The 18,002-nt window shown below is 40.5% G+C and overlaps 1 protein-coding gene across 5 annotated transcripts in view; it reads right to left on the bottom strand.

Annotated features, from left to right (window-relative positions):
- The window catches only part of ZNF248 (zinc finger protein 248), a 49,386-nt gene that overhangs the window by 4,518 nt on the left and 26,866 nt on the right, over positions 1–18,002 (bottom strand). The window lies entirely within an intron of this gene.

Raw genomic sequence — 18,002 nt, 5'->3', positions numbered from 1 at the left:
AGCACAGGGAACTGAGGAGTGGCTGATTCAGAAACACAGAAACTCAAAGAGAATGGGGTGAACCCAAAAGAGACATTAAACACTGAATAAAGTGACAGTGAAGATTAGTGGACAAGGACCTTAAGAGGATGAATTACGTTCGGTAAAGGAGAACAGTTTAGTCCTAATTCCATCATACACAGCTTACTGAGTTAGGATTTTTACTAGAATACATGCCTCTACTCTAGACACCAATACCAAACTAGAGCTCTGAAAACACAACTTACTCAGGTTCAAAAAAATAGTCCTAAAACCTAGGACCTAGATTTTCCTTTAATTTAATTCACAAAAAATAATTATTAAAAAAAAAAATGCTACATGAGGCAAGTTTGAAAAGGTGAAATAAACTCAAGACATGGTGAACACACAATAGAGGTTTTCTGAGCATTGTCTATTTAGGAAGCAAGAAACTCAGAAAATTGGATGAGTTCAACAAGGGAAGTTATTTTTTTGTTTTTGTTTTTTAAGGAAAAGAGACTGAAAAACAAGTTTGAGGAATATTTGGTTTGGCAGAGGCAGATCATGGTTTATGTCCTTATCTTCTCACAGCCTGATTACTATGGTAAGATCCTCATTAATATTCATGTTGCCATTCCATTTTCTCCCCATTTGATATAACAAAATCAATATAAATTTCTGAAAGCATCTATTTCCTTATGTTTTAAGGAGCACTGGTTTACACCAGATTCCAACCCTCTATCTAGCTGTGATTCACCAGAACACAAATGTTTCACACAAAATACAACGCAGATGAGTATCAGACCACCTCTGGTCATGGCCCAGCTTCATTTTGTTTCGTCACAGCTCTTAATAAAATTGTCTTAACCATCAAGACATACATTTCTCACTTCAATCTAATAGCTTACTTCTTCCCAAAATAATTTTGCTTCTTTAAATCTGCTTTTATTTCTAGGTTTTATTCAGTTTCAGTTTACGGCTTGTATACCTAGCCTCATCTACGGATTTTACTCACTTGTAAGATCCATAAAGATCACATTTCTCTATATAGTTTTGAGATCTTAGTGTAGACATTATCATAAAAATTTCTGGCTATACTTCACTGTTGCTACCTAATGGAGCAATGATAAAAACACCAGAAGAGGGAATCAAGATGGCAGGAGTGGAAGTTACACTAACCTCCTCCCAGGCACAACTGTGAATAACAACTAAATTGTCGAGAAATGACCTAAAACAAACAACTAAACAATAGTGCGAGAGAAGCCTTGTAACCTCGGAGACAGTAGAATCAGCTTTAGCGCAATCTAACTGGTAAGGAGTGCAGTACAGACTCGAGAAGGCAGGCGGGGTACCAACGGAGCAGCGCCAGAAGGATATTGAAACGGCCAGTTGGATCCCACTCAGAAGAGCGTGGTCTAAACAATAAGTGGGGATTTATAGCCTATAGCACCAGAGCCCAAAAGGTACACAGAAAAAAGCCAGGTACGAAAAGCAGCAGGATTGCTCTCTGCCAGAGACAGGCGGCTGGAGACGCAAAAGCCTTCTAAAGGGCCAACGCATACATTTTTATTTGCAGCCACTTACCCTGGTCTCTGGCAAAGGGAGGGGCAGAGTGGCCTAGATACACCTGAAGAGAGACTGGGGAAGGAGGCTTTGGGGCAAGAACTGAGAGAGTAGCCACTGAATCTCGGTGCTGACTCATCCACCATGCAGCAGCAGCCATCTTGCTCAGGCAGAGACCACTTCCCCTGAGCGTTACTAACAGTTGAGGACCCAATAGCCCCACCTCCAGGTGGGATTCCACCCCGCCCTGTGCTATCTAAGCTGCTTGCTGGTGCAAAGTGGTAGCCACAGATAGAAGATTCCTGGATAAAGCGGGCACAAAGAGGTCTGGAGACACTCGAGGAGAGACCGGGGATGGAGGCTTTGGGGAGAAATCGGAGAGAGTTGCCACTGGGATCCCAGTGCTGACTCCTCCCCCATACAGCTGCAACTAGAGAGGACCCAATAACCCCACCCCCAGGAGGGACTCTGTTCCGCCTTGAGCTGTCTAAGCCAGCCTGCTGAGTGCAGAGTGACTAGATTAACAGCCGAAGGAGACAACCACAAACAGCAGATTACTGGAAGTCTCGAACAGACTGCCTAAGATCAGATATGGACGACATGTGACATCATCAGAGGCAGATCCAGAATGTAAAAACAGCAGTCTCCAACCATAGAAGTTCACACCACAAAGTCAGGGAATAAAGACAGATCAACTTATAATCAGAAGCAAAAGAGAAGAGTCTCACAAATAATGGGAAGACAAAGAAATACCCCCCACTCGAAGGGAAAGGAGGAATCCCCAGAAAGAGAACTAAATGAAATAGAGGCTAGTTAACCATCAGATACTGAGTTCCAAACAACGGTTCTAAGGAAGCTCAATGAGCTCAGTGAGCTCAGAAAGAATTACCAAAAACTACAGGGAAACTACAAGGAACCTACTGCAAACTATATCAGCATGAAAAAGGACATAGAACCTATCAATAAAAGACAAGAGGAAATGAACAGTACAATTTCTGAATTGAAGAACACAGTAGAAGGAATCAAAATCAGGTTAGATGAAGCAGAGGAACGAATAAGCAAACTGGAAGACAAGGTAGGAAAAAAAGCTCCCAGAAGGAGCAAGAAAATGAACAAAGACTCAAAAAAGAATGAAGAGACATTTAAGGAAATGCAGGACAACTTGAAACATAATAATACCCATATAATAGGGATACCTGAAGGAGAAGAGGATGAGGAAGGGATAAAGAACCTGTTTGAAAAAGTAATGATGGAAAACTCCCCTAACTGGAGAAGAGAAAAAGTCACACAAGTCCAGGAGGCACAGAGGGTCCCATTCGAGAGTAACTCAATCAGGCCCACTCCAAGACACATCACCATGGCAAATATCAAAGACAAACAGAGAATCCTAAAGCAAGGGAGAAAGAGGTAATAACATATAAGGGAGCCCCAATATGGCTAGCAGCTGACTTCTCAACGGAAACATTGCAAGCCAGAAGGGAATGGCAACAAATATTCCAAGTCATGAAAAGCAAATGCCTGCAACCAAGACTGCCCTACCCAGCAAGGCTTTCAATTAAAATGGAAGGTGAAATAAGGAGTTTCCTAGATAAAAGAAGGCTAAAGAATACACCTCCACCAAACCAGCACTGCAAAATATGCTAAAGGGACTGCTTGAAGAAAATGAAGAAAAAGAGTCTATGAATATCCAGTGCCTTTCACAGTTGCCAATACTTGGTATTATCAACATTTTTTAATACGTTTTTAATCTGATTGTGACAATGATGTGTTATTTTAATTATTCCTTTATTTGTTGAAACTAAATCTGTTTTTGTGTATTTCTTGCCTATTTCTATTATTTTTTAAAAAGCTGTAAATGACTTTTGGGTATTTTTTATCCATTTTTTGATTAAATATTTATAGAATTTTTTTCCCTAAAAAAACAAAACAAACCATTAACCCTTTTTTAGATGTGTTGCAAATACTTTCCTACTCTATTACGTGTCCTTTAACTTTTTTTATACGTATATTACTGTACAGTCTTAAATGTTTAATATAGGCATATTGTCAATATTTTATTTTATAGCTTCTGTGTTTGAATATTTTACTTTAGGTCATGAAAAATATTATTTTGTATTTCTCCTAAAACTCCTTAGATTCTACATATTGATTTTTAATTCACCTGAATATTTCTTGTATAATGTGTGAAATAGGGCTCTATATTTGTTTTATTTCAAGTAATAGTGGTCCATGCACCTTATTTGTTGAATAAGCCTTATTTTAACCACTGATTTGAATTATCAACTTAAGCATATATTACATTGTTAGACAGATATATACATTTGTCTCTAGAATGCTCATTATATTTCATTGATCTACTTGATTATTTCTGTGCTGGTGTCATGCTCGTTTAATTGCCAAGACTTTATAACGGTTTTAAATTTTTTAATATAATTAACTTAGACATTTAAAGAATAAATGAAGTCAATCTGCATTGAAGAAAGGAAGGAAGGAAGGAAGGAAGGAAGGAAGGAAGGAAGGAAGGAAGGAAGAAATGGAAGCCCTACCTTTTGTGACAACATGGATGGAACTAGAGAATGTTAAGCTAAGTGAAATAAGCCAGTTGATTAAAGAAAAATACCATACGATCTCACCTATAAGTGGACTCTATTCAAGAAAATAAACTAACGAACAAAATAAACCACAGGCATGGAAACATGGAGCAGACTGAAAGTGACCAGAGGGGATGGGGAAAGAGGATAATGGTGGAAAGAAGGGGAAGGGACTAGACAAAGAACATGTACGAATGACCCATGGACATGGACAACAGAGTGGGAACTGACTGTGGGAGTGGGGGGTGGGGTGGGGATACGCTTGGGGGGGGGGGGGGTAAAGGGGTAAAAATTGAGACAACTGTAATAGAATAAACATGATTTATAAATTAAAAAAAAAATAAAATTACTCATATTAACATTAAAAAACATTAAGAAAAAAACCAAAAAAAAACCAAATCCATAACTGTCCTGAGCTCAGCTCCAAGGACCAATAGATGACAGTTATTATCCTGGCAAAAACAAATCAAAATGAGAACAAACTAACTTAATTCCCACTGGATTCTCATTTAGTACTCAAGCCACCATTCCACAAGTCCATTAAGAATCTCTCTCTGTGGCTGTAACTGGGTCTCTTATACATTGCTCATTTCCAGCAATGCATCTTTGGCTTAATTAGGGGCACTCCTGCCTGGCTCTCCCTGGAACCTGGACATCCTTCAGGAAATGCTACCTTTTTTAATCTGAAAAAACAAACCACAAAAATAAAATAAAAGAACAAAATCAAAAAACTCTATAACATCCCTACCATTTTCAGCCTCCATTTGCTGCCTTTAGAAGTTACTGTCTGCATAAATCACTTAAGTGTAAAATAAATCTCTTGTTCAATGCTGTGTCCTTTGTCATGACCACAGTCTGGATCTTGGCACATGTTACAAAATCCTATGTCCTCTGACTTCATTGAGAAGACTGTATCTTAATAATTATTAAAAAACAATGTGAATATGAAGTATTTCCAACTTGTACCTGATGAGCTGTAATACAGAAAAAAGAAATATGGGATGTGCATTTAAAAAAAAGACTACTGAATGCTTTCTGAATAGATAAAGAAGGGCCTCTTCCAAACTTGACTCCAGAATTAAACAACATAGTAATTATTAAAATAATAGAATTAAGAAAGTAAGAAAGAGCCTTCTGTTTAGGAAATAGGAAAAAAACCCTTAGCAAAAGACATACAATCAGGTTGGAGTGTTGGGGGATAAGCCGCTAGTGGGTTAGGGTCATCAAATATGGACTATTAGTTACATCAAAAAAATTAAGCTGTAACTTAAAATAAGTGAAATAATAATAATAACCATTACTATGTACCATGAGATATCTAAGCACTTTATATGTACAATATTAATTAATTAAAGTGTCTGAAAAGGCAAGTGAATAAGAATAAAAGTTACTGATAAAAGAGAAAGCATTTAAGGGGTTCTGGTCAAGATGGCATCATAGGAAAATGAGATACTCAAATCCTCCCACAATCAGTTCAAAATTACAGCTAAACTACAGAACTATCATTCAGAACCACCTGAAATCTAGCTGAACAAAAGTCCTACAACTAAAGATATAAAGAAGCCATATTGAGACTCATAGAGGGGTGGAGAAGTAAAATGGGCAGGTCTCACACCCATGTGTGGCAGATAAAAATGAGGAGGGATATAGAGCAAGGGACATAAAGGAAAGAATAAACAAATAGGACTGCATAAAAATAAAAAGCTTCTGCACAGCTAAAGTAAACATCAGCAAAATGAAAAGGGAACCAACGATATGGAAAATATATTAATCAATACCTTGTACAAGGGCTTGATCTCCAAACTATATAAAAAACACACACCTGCACCCCAGGTAGACAAACAATTCAATTAAAAAATGGGCAAAGGACCTGAACAGATACTTCTCCAAGGAGGACACACAGAGGGCCCAGAGACATAACAAAGGATGCTCACCATCACTAGCCCAGGAAAATTAGAACAAAATGAGATACCACTTCACACCTGTCAGAATGGCCATCATAAACAAACAAGTGCAGGTGAGGTTGTGGAGGAGAGGGAACCCTAGTACAGTTGGAGGGAATACAGATTAGTGCAACCACTGTGGAAAACAGTATGGAACCTCCTCAAAAAATTAAAACTGGAACTGCCTTTTGACCCAGCAATTCCACTGTTGGGGTTATACCCTAGGAATCCTGAAACACCAATTCAAAAACCTACGCGGCCCAATGTTCATAGCAGCATTATTTACAATAGCCAGTGCTGGAAATATCCGAAGTGCCCATCACTAAATGAGTGGATCAAAAAACTATGGTACATTTACACAATGGAATACTATGTAGCCGAAAGGAAGAAGGAACTCCTACCCTTCACGACAGCATGGATGGAACTGAAGAGCATTATGCTAAGGGAAATAAGCCAGGAGGTGAAAGACAAATACCATATGATCTCACCTATAAGTAGACTCTAAACAACAAAACTAACAAGTGAGCAAAAGAAAACCAGACACATGGATATAAAGAATAAACTGACAGTAACCAGAGGGAAGGGGTGAGGGGGATAACAAGGCAAAGAAGGGGAAGGGTTCTCAAGGACCATGTAAAAAGACTCATGGACAAAGACAGTGGTGGGGGAGGATTCAAGTGGGAGGTTGGGGTAGGTTGAGGGGGTAGGGCAGGGGAGAGTAATGGGGAAAATGGAAACAACTGTAATTGAAAAATAATAAAAACGAAAAGAAAAAATAAAACAGGAGGGTTATCTCAGCTGTAGAGGTCTCCCTTGAGGAGCGAGGGGACCCAAACCTACAGTGCACCCCCCTGCCCACAAATCCATGCAAGGAAGAGAGGTTCCCATAAATTCTGGTAGCAAGACACAGCTTGTATTGTGGCTGAGTGAGATGGAGGGCTTCAGAAGTCCCAGGTGTTCCTCTTAAAGGGTCTGTGCCCAAACTTACTTGGACTCACTCTAAGTTCCAGGAGTTGGGCACTGGGGACATATGGGAAAGAACTAAGTTGTCTGGCATTGGGCAAGAGCTAGAGGGGAAACTTTCTCCCAAACAGAAGGGCTGGCATAGGACACTGCTCCTTTCCTGAGATCTTCCCCACAGCCTGTAGGCAGGCACCATATGAGTCTCCTTCAATCTAGCAAATACTGGTGGCCCTGCCCAAGTGATTCCCTGAAACCCTGTCCCACCTGACTTTTAGGAGCAACCCAGGCTATTTCCAGTGGCCTTTCCATACAAATGGCTTCTCTTGGCTCATGCTCCAGACTTTCCTAAAATCTCTTTAAAGCAGCAGCTTCTGGCTTCGGAGCTTGGCCTTTCCTGGGCAACTCCAAGCCCAGTACAAGTAGCAGCAATTTGTAGATCACTTTATAGGCCATGCTAGGTAACCTCAGGCAGGGCACAAGTGGCAGTCAACTTCGGCCTGCACTACCTGAAAGGCCCCAGGAGCCAGTGCACCCAGTGTACAGCTTCAGACCACAATGAAGTCCCACTCAACCTCTTCCACAAGGAACACATGCATGGGATGGACTCAGCAGGCTCACTAAGTTCTTTGCTGTGGGGTTGGCCCCTGCACAGCTGATCCTCCATGGTGGCGGGAGCTAGTCCTTGAAGCCATTTGGCCTGGGGTAAATCTATCCCACTAAGGTGCCAATAGCAATCATGGCTCAACTATAATAGCAGAGTATACACAGCCTACACAAGGTGGGAGGCGCACCTGGAGTGCCCAGCTCTGGTTAATCAAGGAGGCTGTGCTACTGGACCCTACAAGACACCTAGTACATAAGACCAATCCATAAACTCAGGAGACATAGCAGCTCTACCCAATACATAGAAAGAAAAAAACAAACACATGGATATGGCCAAAATAGTGAGACAAAGAAACACGTACCAAATGAAGTAACAGCAAAACTTCAGAAAAAGAACTAAATAAAATCGAGACAAGCGCATTGTACTAGATGCAGAGTTAAAAGAATAGTTATCAGGATGCTCAATGACTTAGGGGAAGAGTAGATGAAGTTAGTGAGAACTTTTAACAAAGAGATAGGAAAAATAAAAATGAAATTAGAAAACATAAATATGACCCAGTCAGAAACAAAGAATAGGTGCAGTGGCCAGGCCAGAAAGAGGAAACGTGGGCATGATTTTCTTCCACTCCGTGCACTTCATGGACTGATCAAAGGGGTGAAAGGTGAGGTGGCTTATCAGCACTGGCTGGGCGCCAAATGAGCAGAGTGGAGAGTGCAGACGTGCTCTGAGGGTGTGGGCTAGAAACTAGGTACCCGTGATTATTGTACCCCAGACTGAGCCCCGATCCTTGCTGAACCACAGGAAAGGAAAAAACAGAGCCCAGTCCTCCTCTGCCTACAGGAACCTGGAAGATCTGAAAAACTAGCTGGTCAGGCTTTTTTTTTCCCCCCCTCCTAGTCAAGAGTAAGATATAAGACCTGAAACTGAGAGAAAACCAGAGACAGATCCAGAAGGAAGTCAGAGGGCAAACACCAACAGCTGAGACAAATTTTACTTCGCTCTTCAGTAGAACTTTCATTTCTTTTTAATTTCTCTTTCTTCTGTTTATTTAGTTTTTGTTTGTTTTTATTGTTATGTTTTTTTATTCTCCCTTTCATACAGCATTTTAATTTTTCTTCTTCCACTTCATTTGTATTCCAAATAACTCACTACTCTTGGTCTTTTACCTTTTATTCTTTTTATTGAGATTATGTATGTTTTTATCATACAATTGTTATTCCAAACACCACACAGCACCCTTCCCTTGTCTTAATCTATCTCACCATCTTCCTGAGCTTTACTACTGTTGTTGTAAACTTTATTTTTTCTGACACTATGCCAACTTTCTATCTCTTACTCTATTTCTCTTCCATCTAACCTGGCATAAGCACTCTTCTTTCTTAAGTCAGCTCACAATCTTTCTCCCCTCTATCAAGAGTCTTATTTCTTTTACACCTTTTCTAAAAAGTGGCTAGTTGGGTGGAATACCATGGTAATTGCTGTATCTTGGCAAAGGAACTCCAATTTGTTCACTATTCATTTGTACTTTAAATCTCATGGAATACTCTCTTGCTTACACCATTTTGCCTACCCTCTGCCCCCGATTCACTGAGTGAGGAATTCTATTTCATTGTTTTCTCTCGTCTTTCTTTTCTTTCTTTTTTTTTTTTTCACCCTCTCTAAACTTGGGCTTTACTCCTTAATATTATTAGGTTGTTTTATCTTCTCAGAAACATTTTTCTTTACTGTAGGCATCATATATTCACTCTTCATGTTTCTATAATATTCTTATTCCCATCTCTCCTTTACTAAACTTCATTCGGCTGTTGTTGCTATCGACCCTGCTGTAATTCTTCTGCAATTTTGCTCCTGTACCTTTTAACTTTTACTGCAAACCTCATAGTATACTTTACCGTTTTCTTATCCCATTGTGGCCATGGCCCTTTCATGTTTTACTTACATTTTAAATTTGGCTCTCTCCCTTTCCCTCGGTTCTATCCCACCTCATCAGTTCTCCTTCCTCTTACCAGGCAGTAACATTTCCCCCTCTTATAGTCATCTCATATTCCTTTTAACATATCATAATATCTGCAGTCTCTCTTCACCTCTATCGATCTTAGTTCAATTGCTGTGGAGGCTGCTGATGTGGTACGGGGGTTCTTTCTGCTGGCATAGGTTTGGTTGTTTTGTAATACTGCTTTGTTAACAAACACTTGTACAACAGCATACAAGACAAGGTGGGAGTAGTGACTACCACTAAGCCCACTGGATGAGAGAACCCACCAAAAAAAGAAGCCACCAGGTAAAACTCAAGTACAACAGGAGAGTCCAAAAAACAGAAGAAAGGGCAACCCTAGGACACCGAGACAAGGAGATCAAAGAGACCATACCACTGAGTCCCACACTACCCCTACCACAAGTCACACACAAAGACAGAGGGCAAAGCAGAGCCTCTGGAATTGCAGAAACAAAGAGTCATGTAAAATGGGTAGACAAATAAAGAACTCACAATTGAAAGAAATGGAAGATGCCCTACAAAAAGCTAAATGAAATGGAGACAAACAAACAATCAGACATAGAATTCAAAAAGATGGTTATAAGGATGCTTAAGGAACTCAGTGACAACTACAAGGAACTGAGTGGAAACTACAACAGCATGAAAAAGGAAAAAGAAACTATAAACAAGAACCAGAAAGAAATGAAGAATACAATAACTGAAATAAAAAAATACACTTGAAGGAATTACAAGCAGGCTGCATGAAGCACAGAAGCAAATTAGTGAGCAGGAGTCAACGTAGAAAGAAATACCCAGGTTGAGGAGCAATATTAAAAGGCTTCAAAAATATGAAGACTGCTTGAGGGAACAGCAGGACAATATGACACATGACAACATTCGAATCATAGGAATGCCAGAAGGAGAAGAAAAGGAGCAAGGGATAGAGAACCTATATGAAAAAATGGGAGAAATCTGCCCTGACCTGGAGAGGGGAAAAGCAATGCAAGTTTAGGAAGGACAGAGGGTCCCAATCAAGATGAAATGAAAGAAGCCTACTTCAAGACACATCATAATTACAATGTGAAATTTAAAGACAAAGAGAGAATCTTAAAGGGAGAAACAGATAGTAACATACTGGGAGCTCCATAAAGGCTTGCAACTGACTTCTCAACAGTAACACTACAAGCCAGAAGGTAACAGCAAGATTTATGCCAAGTAATGAAAAACAAACACCTGCAACCAAGACTGCTCTGCCCACAAGAGTAGTTTAAAATGGAAGGGGCAATAAGGAGATTCTCAAAGAAAAGAAGGCTAAAAGAATATACCTCCAACAAAAAAGCTAAGGCGACTGCTTTAAGATAATGAAGGATGGGGAGATTCAAGATGGTGGAGGAGTGAGTGCAAGTCACACAGACCTCCTCCCAGGACGAATCTGGAATTACAACTAAATTGTGGAGAAATCACCGGGAACACAACTGAACAATAGTGAGAGAAGGGCCTTCAAACCTCAGAGAGAGAGAGGAATCAGCTGTAGCACATCCTAATTGGTGAAGACGTGGCAGAGTCTCGAGAAAAGGGGCTAGACACCCATGGGTGGCAGTGCCAGAGGGATACTGAAATGGCCAGTTGGACCCCCGTGAGAAGAGCGGGGTCTAAACCATAAGTGGGGATCTCCAGCCTACAGCACCAGAGCCCAAAGAACACACAGACAACAGTCAGCTACAAAAAGCATAGGGTGCTCTCTGCCAGGGATAAGTGGCTAGAGACACAAAGAGCCATTTAAAGGGCCAAAGCAAAAATTTGTAGTGGCAGCTACTTACCCTGAGTTCCAGGGGAGGCAGGAGCCACTTGAGGAGAGATTGGGGAAGGAGGCACTGGGGAGAGGACTGAGAAAGTGGCTGGCGGGGTCCCAGTGCTGACTCACCTCTCATGCTGCAGTTGCCATATTGCTTAGGCAGACCATTCCCCTGAACTGCAGCAGCGTGAAAGGACACAAAGCCCTGTCCCAAGGAGGCTATGCCCCAGCCCGGCACTGCACAGGCCTGTGTGCTGAGTAGAGAGCGGAAGACACAGATAGTAGATCCCTGGCTAAAAGGGATGCAGAATAGTCTAAAAGTTGCTTGAGGAGAAACTGGAGACAGAGGCATTGGTGAGAGAATTGAGGGAGCAGCAGGGACGATCCCAGTGCTAACTCCTCCCCCAAAACAGGGCCACAGCCATATTCCTCAGGCAGAACACTCCCCTGAGTGGCAACAGCATGAAAGGACACAATAGCCACGCCCCCAAGGAGGCTCTTCCCTGGCCAGGTGTTGCACAGGCCCAGGTGCTGAGAACAGAACGGCAGTCATAGATAGTAGGATCCCTGGCTAAGAGGGATACAGAGTGGTTTAGAGACACTTGAGGGAGTCTGGATACAGCGGTGTTGGGGAGGGAACTGAGGAAGTAGTTGGGGAGGATCCCGATGCCAACTCCTCCCCGACATGTCAGTAGCCATCTTGCTCAGGCAAACCACTCCTCTGAGCAGCAGCAGCATGAAAAGACACAAGAGCCACGCCACAAGGAGGATTGGTCCCGGCCCATTGATCAGCAAGCCTGACTGCTGAATATTGAGTGGCAGTCACAGACGGTAGATCCCTGGCTAAAGGGGACACGGGGTGGTCTAGAGACATTTAAGGAAAGTCTGGAGATGGAGGCGCTGAGGAGAGAACTGAAGGAGTAGCCAGGGGAGATCCCAGCGTTGACTCCTCCCCCATACGGCAGCAGTCACCTTGCTCAGGCAGACTACACCCTTGAGTGGCAGCAGCATGACAAGACCCAATAACTCTACCCACAGGAGTGACTCTGCCTGGCCCTGACTGCTGAGAGCAGACTAAATAGAATAACAATTGGGGGAGATATACACAGACTGTAGATTCCTGGAAGTCTCTTAAAGACAGCCTAAGGTCAGATGGGGTCAACAGCTGACATCATCAGAGGCAGATCTAGAAAGAAAGGGAAAAAAAAGCTGTTTCCTACCATAGATGTTCACACCACAAAGTCAGGAAGTCAAGACAGATCAATTTACGAAGCAGAAGAAAAAAGAAGTCTCACACATAATGGGAAGACAAACAATCCACAATCGAAAGGAAAGGAGGAATTCTCAGAAAGAGAACTAAATGAAATAGAGGCAAGTAAAGGGTCAGATATTGAGTTTAAATCAAATAGTTCTAAGGAAGGTGACTGAGCTCAGTGAGCTAAAAGAGAATTACCAAAAGCTACAAGGAAACTATGAGGAACTTATTGCAAACTATATCAGCATGAAAAAAGAAATAGAAACTATCAATAAGAGACAAGAGGAAATGAAGAATACAATTTCTGAATTGAAGAGCACACTAAAAAGAATCAAAACTGGGCTTGATGATGTAGAGGACTGAATCAGTGAGCTGGAGGACAAGGTAGAAAAAAAGCTCCCAGAAAGAGCAAGAAAATGAACAAACAATCCAAAAGAATGAAGAGGCGTTCAGGGAAATGCAGGACAACCTGAAACGTAGTAATATCCGTATAATAGGGATACTAGAATTCTGGGGAAGAGGAACAAGGGATAGAGAGCCTGTTTCAAAAAGTCATGATGGAAAACTTCCCTATTTGGAGGAGAGAAAAAGTCACACAAGTCCAGGAAGCACAAAGGGTCCCATTCAAGAGGAACCCAATGAGGCCCACTCCAAGACACATCATCATTAAAATGGCAAATATCAAAGACAGAGAATCCCAGAGGCACCAAGGGAGAAAGAGGTAATAACATATAAGGAAGCCCCAATACAGCTAGCAGCTGACTTCTCAACAGAAACAGAACAAGCCAGAAGGAAATGGCAAGAAATATTCCAAGGAATGAAAAGAAAGGGCCTGCAGCCAAGACTACTGTACCCAGCATAGCTCTCAATTAAAATGGAAGGCAAAATAAGGAGTTTCCCAGACAAAAGGTGGCCAAAAGAATACACCTCCACCAAACCAGCACTCAGGATATGCTAAAGGGACTGCCTTAAGAAAATGAAGAGAAAGAGAAAGAGAGGAACACGGATACAAAATGAAAAATGAAACACTGAGTAAGTACCTATCGATAATAACTTTAAATGTAAATGGATTAAATGCCCCAAACAAAAGACATAGGATAAGAAAACGTGAGCCACACATATGCTGCCTACAAGAGACCCACCTCAGAACAAAGGACCTACAGAGACTGAAAGTCAAGGGATGGAAAAAAATATTTCAAGCAAATGGACAGGAAAAAAAAGCAGGGGTAGCAATACTTGTATCTGACAAAATAGATTTCAAAACAAAAGCCATGAAAAGAGACACAGAAGGACACTTTATAATACTCAAAGACTCCGTCAAGAAGACATAAACATTGTAAACATATATGCACCCAACATAGGAGCACCCCAATATATAAGGAAAATCATGGCGGACTTCAAGAGAGATATAGACAGTAACACACTAATAGTAGGGGATTTAACACTCCACTGTCAAAAAAGGGTAGATCTTCCAAACAAAACATCAACAAGGATAATGTGGAACTGAACAACACATTAGATCAAATGGACTTAACTGACATGTACAGTACCTTTCATCCCAAAGAAGAAAAATACATGCTCTTTTCAAATGTACATGGAACATTTTCAAAGACAGACCACATGATAGGACACAAAACAAGCCTCAACAAATTCAGGAAAATCGAAATCATAACAAGCATTTTCTTGGACCACAAGGGCTTGAAACTAGAAACCAACTTCAAGGAAAAAACTCAAAAACATTCGAACTCAAGGAGACTGAATAGCATGTTATTAAATAATGAAAGGGTCAATAATGAGATCAAAGAATAAATCAAAAAGTTTCTGGAAACAAATGAAAATGAACACACAACAGCCAAAAACCTATGGGACACAGTGAGGCAGTCCTGAGAGGCAAGTTCATGGCAATACAGGCCTACCTCAAAAAGACAGAAACATTTCAAATAAATGACCTAACCGTACAGATCCAAGAACTGGAGAAAGAACTACAAACAAAGCCCAAAGCAAGTACAAGAAAGGAAATAATCAAGATCAGAGCAGACCTGAATGACACAGAGATGAAAAGAACAATTCAAAGGATCAACCAATCCAGGAGCTGGTTCTTCAAAAAGATAAACAAAATCGACAACCTTTTAAGTAGACTCATCAAGAAAAAAAGGGAGAGGACCCAAATAAATAATATCAGAAATGAAAGAAGAGAAATAACAATTGATACCACAGAAATACAAAGGACTGTAAGGAATTACTATGAACAATTATATGCCAAGAAATTTGAAAACGTGGGTGAAATGAAAAAAATTCTAGAAAAATATAACCTTCCAACATGGACTGAAGAAGCAGAAAGCCTGAACAGACTGATAACAGCTGGGGAAATTGAAGCAGTAATCAAAAAACTCCCGGCACACAAAAGCCCTGGACTGGATGGTTTCACAGAAGAATTTTACAAAACATTGAAGGAAGAGCTAACCCCTGTCCTCAGACTATTCCAAAAAACCCAAGAAGAGGGAAGACTTCCAAACTCTTGTTATGAGGCCAGAATTATCCTAATTCTAAAACCAGATAAAGACACAACAACAAAGAAAACTACAGGCTAATATCGCTGATTAACACAGATGCTAAAATCCTCAACAACATATTGGTAAACTGCATCCAGCAATACATTAAAAAGATCATCGACCGTGATCAAGTGGGATTCAAGGGTGCAAGGGTGGTTCAATATTCGCAAATCAATAAACATAATATATCACATAAACAAAAGGGAAGACAAAAACCACATGATCATCTCAAGAGATGCAGAAAAAGCATTTGATAAGGTACCGCACCCGTTTATGATAAAAACACTCTGCAGAGTGGAAATAAAGGGGGCATACCTAAACATAATAAAGGCTATATATGAAAAACCTACAGCCAACCTCATTCTCAATGGGCAAAAGCTAAAAGCTTTCCTTCCAAGATCGGAACAAGACATGGGTGTCAGCTTTCACCATTTCTATTCAACATAGTATTGGAAGTTCTAGCCACAGCAGTCACACAAGGAAGAGAAAGAAAAGGCATCCAAATTGGAATGGAGGAAGCAAAGCTGTCACATTTTGCAGATGACATGACACTGTGCATAGAAAACCCTGTACACTCCATCAAAAAACTACTCTGCCTAATACATGAATTTGGCAAAACACTGGGATACAAAGTCAACATTCAGAAACTGAAGGCATTTTTGGACACTAACAATGAAATATCAGGATCAGAAATCAGGAAAAAAATCCCATTTGCTATAGCAACAAGAAAAATAAAGTATGTAGGAATAAACCTAATCACAGAGGTAAAAGACCTATACTCAGAACTAACTACGAAACACTGAAGAAAAGAAATTAGGGAAAATACAAATAAATGGAAGCGCATACTGTGTTCATGGATTGGAGATTTAATATCATCAGAATGTCCATACTACCCAAAGCAATTTATAGATTCAACACATCCCTATGAAAATACCAATGACATATTTCACAGGTACAGAATAAACATTTTGAAAATTTATATGGAACTATAAATGACCTGAATAGCTGCAGTAGTTTTGAGACAGAAGAACAAAGTAGGAGGGATCCCAATACCTGATATCAAACTACATTAGAAGGCTACTGTAATCAAAACAGTCTGGTACTGGCATAAGAAAAGACACATAGATCATTGGAAGAGAACAGAGAGCCCAGAAATAAACCCAAATCTCTATGGCCAACTCATATTCGACAAAGGGTGTCGGAACACCAAATGGTTTTGGTAGATTTGGGCAGCTACATGCAAAAAATTGAAAACTTGACCATGATTTTACACCATGCACAAAAATAATCTCAAGTTGGCTAAAAGACTTAAATATAAGTCATGACACCATAAAAGTCCTTGAAGAAGAACATAGGCAGGAAAATCTCAGATATTCCTATGCAGCAATCTTTTCACCGATATTTCCCCTCAAGCAAGAGATATAAAAGAAAGAATAAAGAAATAGGGCTATATCAGATTAAAAAGCTTTTGCATGGGTAAAGAAAACATCAGCAAAATGAAAGGGGAACCAACCATATGGAAACATATTTGCCAGTGATACCTAAGACTAGAGTTTGATCTCCAAAATACATAAAGAGCTTACATGATTGCACACCAGGAACACAAACAATCCAATTAGAAAATGAGCAAAGGACCTGAACGGACACCTCTCTAGGAGGACATAGACAGGGTCCAGAGACATATGAAAGGATGCTCAGCATCACTAGCCATCAAGGAGATGCAAATTAAAACCACAATGAGATACCACTTCACATTGGTCAGAATGGCCATCATAAAGAAATCAAGAAACAAGTGCTGGTGAGGCTGTGGAGATAAGGGAACCTTAGTACACTCTTGGCGAGAATGTAGAGTGCTTGAGCCACCACAGAAAACAGTATGGAATTTCCTCATAAAACTAAAACTGGAACTGCCTTTTGACCCGCCAATTCCACTGCTGGGATTATACCCTATGAACCCTGAAACACCAACTGAAAAGAACCTATGCACCCAATGTTCATAGCAGCATTATTTACAATAGCCAAGTGCAGGAAACAGACTAAGGGTCCATCAGTAAATGAATGGATCAAAAAACTGTGGTTCATTTACACAATGGAATACTATGCAGCAGAAAGGAAGGGACTCCTACCCTTTGAGAGAGCATGGATGGGTCTGGAGAGCATTATGCTAAGTGAAATAAGCTAGGTGGTAAAAGGCAAATACCCTGTGATCTCTCCTATAAGTGGAATCTAATCAACAAAACAAACAAGACAGCAAAATAGAACCAGAGACATAGAAATAAAGTAGTAACTGACCATAACCAGAGGGGGAAGCGTTGAGGGGTATAACAAGGCAAAGAAGAGGAAGGGTCATCGAGGAACATGTAGAAAGGACCCATGGACATAGACAACAGGTATAGAGGGAGGATCAATTGTGGGAGGTCAGGGTGGATAGAGTGGGTGAGAGTAATAGGGGGATAATGGAGAGAACTATAACTGCACAACAATAAAAAAAAGAAAGAGAAAGAAAGAAAACACTAACTGAAATGAAGAATACATTTCTGGGAATCAAGAATGAAGTAGATAAAGCAAAGGATCAAGTCAGAAACTTGGAAGATAAGGAAGAAGAAAATACTGGATCAGAACAGCAAAAAGGATAAAGAAAAATATAAATGTGATATAAGGCGCCTCTGGGACAACTTCAAACATACCAATAATCACATAATGTGGGTACCAGAAAGAGGAGATAGAGAGCAAGGAACTGAAAACCTGTTAGAGAAAATAATAA

The sequence above is a fragment of the Pteronotus mesoamericanus genome, unplaced genomic scaffold (assembly GCF_021234165.1).
Source record: "Pteronotus mesoamericanus isolate MK-2021 breed Mesoamerican mustached bat unplaced genomic scaffold, CSHL_Meso_final contig_35, whole genome shotgun sequence".
Lineage (NCBI taxonomy): Eukaryota > Metazoa > Chordata > Mammalia > Chiroptera > Mormoopidae > Pteronotus > Pteronotus mesoamericanus.
Note: the sequence above shows the minus strand (reverse complement) of the source record. Positions and strands in the feature narration are given on the sequence as shown.